The following is a 7,395-nucleotide window of genomic DNA, read 5'->3' as shown; positions in this document are numbered from 1 at the left end:
AACAGAAGTAGAAGATATTAAGAAGCGGTGGCAAGAATACACAGAAGAACTGTACAAAAAGATCTTCACAACCCGGATAATCACGATGGTGTGATCACTCATCTAGAGCCAGACATCCTGGAATGTGAAGTCAAGTGGACCTTAGAAAGCATCACTACGAACAAAGCTAGTAGAGGTGATGGAATTCCAGTTGAGCTGTTTCAAATCCTGAAAGATGATGCTGTGAAAGTGCTGCACTCAATATGCCAACAAATTTGGAAAACTCAGCAGTGGCCACAGGACTGGAAAAGGTCGGTTTTCATTCCAATCCCAAAGAAAGGCAATGTCAAAGAATGCTCAAACTACAGCACAATTGCACTCATCTCACACGCTAGTAAAGTAATGCTCAAAATTCTCCAGGCCACGCTTCAGCAATACATGAACCATGAACTTCCTGTTGTTCAAGCTGGTTTTAGAAAAGGCAGAGGAACCAGAGATCAAATTGCCAACATCTGCTGGTTCATGGAAAAAGCAAGAGAGTTCCAGAAAAACATCTATTTCTGCTTTATTGACTGTGCCAAAGCCTTTGACTGTGTGGATCACAATAAATTGTGGAAAATTCTGAAGGTACCAGACCATCTGACCTGCCTCTTGAGAAATCTGTATACGGGTCAGGAAGCAACAGTTAGAACTGGACATGGAACAGCAGACTGGTTCCAAATAGGAAAAGAAATACATCAAGACTGTATATTGTCACCCTGCTTATTTAACTTCTATGCAGAGTACATCATGAGAAATGCTGGACTGGAAGAAACACAAGCTGGAATCAAGATTGCCAGGAGAAATATCAATAACCTCAGATATGCAGATGACACCACCCTTATGGCAGAAAGTGAGGAGGAACTAAAAAGCCTCTTGATGAAAGTGAAAGAGGAGAGTGAAAAAGTTGGCTTAAAGCTCAACATTCAGAAAATGAAGATCATGAATGGCATCTGGTCCCATCACTTCATGGGAAATAGATGGGAAACAGTGGAAACAGTGTCAGACTTTATTTTGGGGGGCTCCAAAATCACTGCAGATGGTGACTGCAGCCATGAAATTAAAAGACGCTTACTCCTTGGAGGAAAAGTTATGACCAACCTAGATAGTATATTCAAAATCAGAGACATTACTTTGCCGACTGAGGTCCATCTAGTCAAGGCTCTGGTTTTTTCCAGTGGTCATGTGTGGATGTGAGAGTTGGACTGTGAAGAAGGCTGAGCGCTGAAGCATTGATGCTTTTGAACTATGGTGTTGGGGAAGACTCTTGAGAGTCCCCTGGACTGCAAGGAGATCCAACCAGTCCATTCTGAAGGAGATCATCCCTGGGATTTCTTTGGAAGGAATGATGCTAAAGCTGAAACTCCAGTACTTTGGCCACCTCATGCGAAGAGTTGACTCATTCGAAAAGACTCTGATGCTGGGAGGGGTTGGGGGCAGGAAGAGAAGGGGACGACAGAGGATGAGATGGCAGGATGGCATCACCGACTCGATGGACGTGAGTTTGAGTGAACTCCGGGAGTTGGTGATGGACAGGGAGGCCTGGCGTGCTGTGATTCATGTGGTTGCAAAGAGTCGGACACAACTGAGCGACTGAACTGAACTGCACTGATAATAAATGTAATGTATTATACTATATATAAATGATATATATTATATATATTAAATATATATTATATAGCATATAATATCAGAGAACGCAATGGCACCCCACTCCAGTACTCTTGCCTGGAAAATTCCGTGGGTGGAGGAGCCTGGTAGGCTGCAGTCCATGGGGTAGCACAGAGTCGGACACGACTGAAGCGACTTAGCAGCAGCAGCAGCAGCAGCAGCAGCATATAACATATATATATACTCTGCTGCTTGTAAGATTCTATTATCTTCATTTCAGTTTATACGTCATGTTATAATTTTGCATAGCATTGATTTTTTGAAGACTTATTCAAGTTTTTTTAGAGGGATGACTTAAAATCTCCAGTTTAAATTAATTTAATAATTTCTCTCAATAGCTCTTTCTGCTTCCTTATATAATTGAAAGTTATGCTATCTGTTGCTGAAATGTTCATATTATATTTTTATAGTTTATTGGTATACTGTTATTCTAAAAGCCACTTTTAGAATTCTATTTTACTATCATGGCTTCTTTTAAAGGAGATTGTTTCATATTTACCTGATATCCCTTTTTCTTAACATATACCCTTTTATAAACACATTTGAGGTAAGTTACTGAATTGTTTCCCTCCCCCAATATAAAGCCACAGGTCTTGCTTACAGACACTTTAAGATCTACATTATAAGTATATAGCTTCATAGAGGCAGATGAGATTACATGATAATTCTGAGTCAGACACAAAATCTACATTCTTCCCCCAACATGTTCCAGATACAAGCTTAGTTTCCAAGTCAGCAGTTCTAATGAATCATGGAGCTTATCAAAAGGTAAATGGGCAAAAGAAGAGGTAATTATGCTATCTGGGGCTACCTGCTTTTAGAAGAGGAGCAGAGGTCTTATTCAGTAATACTTGTCTATGGAACTTTTGGTTTCTTTGTTGCCGGTTGTACTTGGCCAAGCACTTATACTGGAACAGGGATGGCCTTGTGCTGTCCATGTTGACAACAGTAATATCTCAGTATCTTTAGAATTATAGGAAACCATGAGAATTCACCTTTTGGACTGAACCAAATAGCACACCTGAAAACACTGTTTCAGAGCTGATCTGATTCACTGTGAGCAGAAGGCAATGGCATGACTTCTCATCATAGCCTTGGAAATTTTCTTGGGGCTGGTCACTATATCTACTCCTACTACCTGGAAAATAGTATGCTAGGGAACTTCTTTCAAGTTTCCTAGCCATCCTTATGAAAAGGATGTTAAATAGACAACAGCATCTCGCCACCAAAGCATCCTTGATGAAAAACTTGCACGTTTGATAACTAGTCAGATAAGATATACCAGCTAGAGTTCATAAAAGACTTGAAATCTGGGTCATATCTCCAACTCTGGAAGAACCAGAGGTACTTTCATCTATGTCAACAACTTTATCCATGTATGCAGCCTTTGCAATGATGATCTTTAACAGGACCAGGGCTTCATGATTCTCAAGGGTGTTTAGAGGAAAACCTCTCATGCCCCTTATTGGTGCATCTTTCTTTATTCCTCCTTGATGAAGTTCTTTTGTTTTGTTAGACCTCTACTCTAGTGCATTATCTGAAGTTTGCATCACTTCAGATGTTTCAGAAGTGTTATGAAACACTGCGTTGTGAGCTTGCTGCTATTCTTGATCACACTGAAAACTGGAACTGACTAGGTGACATCTGAGTGGCCAGATTAGTTGATAATGAGATGGGAGAGAAAGGCCCCCCTACCCCCTTTGACAGTTTCAGCCTTGACAGCAAGGGGAATACTTAGTTTGACAATATTTCTATTTAAATTCCTTCTCAGTGCCAATTTGTCATCAGTTTGTCAACCTCCTTTACATAACACTCAGTCCCTTGTTCACTAGGCAGTTCCAGTAGTTTAGCTTACGTGTTTGACAGCTTTGGTGGTACTTTTTTTCATTGTTTCCCAGAGCTTGAGGGCCATGTATATACACACTGATCGACATGCTATTAGAGGAGCTCTGAAGAGAAATTTTCAGATGGAAAGCTTAACCTCAACACCAAGTTTCTAGGAAGCTTTGGCAATGATCTTGACAATGGATATGGTGAAGATCTGGCTGTAGGTTTTTGATGCCCAGAGGGAAAACAGATGCAGCCTCCAATGGGGATGCACAGCTCACCCATGTATCTCTCTGAGAAAAGAAACAGTCTCTTTTAAGAAATGCATTTTTTTAGAAACTGTTATATTTTTAATACAGTCTGAAATTTTCTGTCTTGTAATCTGTAAATTTAATGTACTGACATTGATTGAAATTATTGTGATATTTGGAATGTTTTCTGATCCCTTATTTAGTGTTTTGCAATTGCCATATTCTTTTCTTCCTTTTCTACTTCCCATAGGATAATGCATATTATCTTTTGCTAATTTAAAAGTTATATATTTTGTTAAAGTGTTGCACTCAATATGCCAGCAAATCTGGAAAACTCCGCAGTGGCTACAGGACTGGAAAAGGTCAGTTTTCATTCCAATCCCAAAGAAAGGCAATGCCAAAGACTGTTCAAATTACTGTACAATTGCCCTCATCTCACATGCTAGCAAGATTATGCTCAAAATCCTTCAAGCTAGGCTTCAGCAGTACATGAACTGACAACTTCCAGATGTACAAGCTGGATTTAGAAAAAGCAGAGGAGCCAGAGATCAAATTGCCAACATCCACTGGATCATAGGAAAAGCAAGGGAATTCCCACAAAATCTACTTCTGCTTCATTGACTATGCTGAAGTCTTTGACTGTGTGGATCACAACAAACTGTGGAAAATTCTTAAAGAGATAGGAATACCAGACCATCTTACCTGCCTCCTGAGAAACCTGTATGCAGGTCAAAAAGCAACAGTTAGAATCAGATGAGCAACAATGGACTAGTTCAAAATTGGGAAAGGAGTACATCAAGGCTGTATTATGTCACCCTGCTTATTTAACTTTTATGCAGAGTAACATCATGCGAAATGCTGAGCTGGATGAAGCACAGGTTGGAATCAAGATTACTGGAAGTATCAACAATCTCAGATAGGTTGATGATAGATACCACTTTAATGGCAAAAAGTGAAGAGGAACTAAAGAGCCTCCTGATGAAGGTGAAAGAGGAGAATGAAAAACCTGGCTTAAAACTCATTCAGAAAACTAAGATCATGGCATCTGGTCCCATCACTTCATGGCAAATAGATGAGGAAAAAGTGGAAACAGTGACAGATTTTATTTTCTTGGGTTCCAAAATCACTGTGGATCGTGACTGCAGCCATGAAATTAAAAGACATTTGCTCCTTCAAAGAAAAGCTATGACAAACCTGCGTGCTGCTTGCTAAGTCACTTCAGTAGTATCCGACTCTTTTTGACCCCACGGACTGTAACCTACCAGCCACCTCTGTCCATGGGATTCTCCAGGCAAGAATACTGGAGTGGGCTGCCATGCCCTCCTCCAGGGGATCTTCCTGACTCAGGGATCACACCCATGTCTCTTACATCACTTGAATTGGCAGGGGGATTATTTACCACTAGCGCCACCTGGGATGCCTACGACTACACAACATATTAGAAAACAGAGACATCACTTTGCCAACAAAGGTCCATCTAGTCAAAGCAATGGGGTTTTTCTAGTAGTCATGAATGGATGTGAGAGTTGGACCATAAAGAAGACTGAGCACCTAAGAATTGAGGCTTTCAACGTGTGCTGGGGAAGACTCTTGAGAGTCCCTTGGACAGCAATGAGATCAAACCAGTCAGTCCTATCCTCCCAAAGGGAGATAGTGAAAGATAGGGAAGCCTGGTGTACTCCAGTTCTTGGGGTCGCAGAGAGTCAGACATGACTTGGTAATTGCATAACAAGAATAATTGTGTTATTTTGTTCTTTATTGTCTCTTCCTAAAACCCAAAAGACTAGACTCAATTGTCTCTACAAAGTAGTTGTACTTACCAATAGGTATGTCTTGCCTCAAACAAAATAAGGACCTTAGCATCAGTCCATTTCTTCTGTTCTGCCTCAGCCCTTCACCAGCACATATTGGTATCATCTAGCATTTTTGTTCAGAATTGATATAAATATATTTTAAATGCTTCTTTCTCATTCTTTTCCTCAAGTCAATGCTTAATGAACTTATTGTATATCTTTATATTATTTTGTTCATCTTTAAATATAAATATAAAGTTGTTTTCTCCAGAATTTATTTCTCTCTTGATGGAGTATTTCCTCCAAGAATCATTGCAAAGAAGATTTTTGAGGGAAAAAGTTTTGCCTCCTTGTATTATCAAGCCCTTACAAATGTAGTTTTCCTAGAAGTAAAAAGTCTAGGTTAAAAGTTGTTTTGCTAAAATCCTTTGAAAATATTAACTCTCTTACCTTCTTGCACCTAGAGTGGCTAATGAAAGGCTAATGTCAAGCTGATTTTTGTTTCTCTATGGGTGATATGCATTTTCTCTCAGAAATCTTCTAAGATGTTTTCCTTATCTTTGATGTTGCAATGTGAATTGACCACTCCCCATCTCCACCCTTTCCATGATCTACCAGGCAATGCTATCCCTTAGGAAAACTTCTATCACTTTTACCAACCTGGGCACTGTTCTTTGCAGCAACTGTTTCCTTCAGCTGGAATTATCTGGCCAGAGTTGGGGTGCAGCGGGTGAAGGAGTAGGGTGCATGCTCAGGGCATAGTCAGCTTGCCTGCCTTAGTTGTTACATGCCACCGTATCATTACCGTGGGCTGGCACTGAGCTGTAGCTCGTGTTTTTCTGCCCTGCAGAGGCAGTGGAATGGGAAATAATTAGCCAGAACAATGTAGGAGAGAGAAAAGGACAACTCTTCCTCCAAGCAAACCTCCATCCCTGATGCCTAGCTCTCTTCACCTGGAGGTCACTGTTCCCTGTGATCATCTCCTTCCTCTTCCAGACACACACACACACACACACACACACACACACACACACACACACACACACACACACAGCTTTTGTTTCTTGAAAGAGGTAGATACAGACTTAGAAGAAAGCTTTTGTAAATATCCTCAGGTGATTCTGAGACATAGAGAAGTATTTAAACCTTTGGAGCATAGATCAAACTTCTTTGCTCATGATTAAAAAAGTAATAATTGGGCTAAAGAGAGTAAGAGAATGCAGGCACAGGAGTATCTTAGACTGAGAGAAAATGAAATCAAGAAAGAGAGTAAGGTGACCAAAATTCTGGGTAGGAAGTTTCCTGGAAAGAAGTCCAAAACATGAACCTCTTGAATAGTCACCACCTACCTATATAGTGAAAGCAAGTGGGCTGCTAACTGCTGCTAAGTCGCTTCGGTTGTGTCTGACTCTGTGTGACCCCATAGATGGCAGCCCACTAGGCTCCTCTGTCCCTGGGATTCTCCAGGCAAGAACACTGGAGTGGGTTGCCATTTCCTTCTCCAATGCATGAAAGTGAAAAGTGAAAGGGAAGTCGCTCAGTCGTGCCTGACTCTTAGCGACCCCATGGACTGCAGCCTACCAGGCTCCTCCGTCCGTGGGATTTTCCAGGCAAGAGTACTGGAGTGGGTTGCCATTGCCTTCTCCAGCTAGCTGGATCTATTCCCTTGAAAAACTGTACAGTTCATTAGAAGGGCAATGCCTGGCTGAGCTGCTTTGGATAGCTGTTCCCTAGGGCAGTTGTAAGGTCCTTAAATCATCAGAGAACAAGGTCTAGTCCTTTACCTCTCAGCTAGAGTGTCAGATTGAGAAGCAGCTCTCAAAATGAAGAATGGA

The sequence above is a fragment of the Ovis aries genome, chromosome 6 (assembly GCF_016772045.2).
Source record: "Ovis aries strain OAR_USU_Benz2616 breed Rambouillet chromosome 6, ARS-UI_Ramb_v3.0, whole genome shotgun sequence".
Taxonomy (NCBI): domain Eukaryota; kingdom Metazoa; phylum Chordata; class Mammalia; order Artiodactyla; family Bovidae; genus Ovis; species Ovis aries.
Note: the sequence above shows the minus strand (reverse complement) of the source record.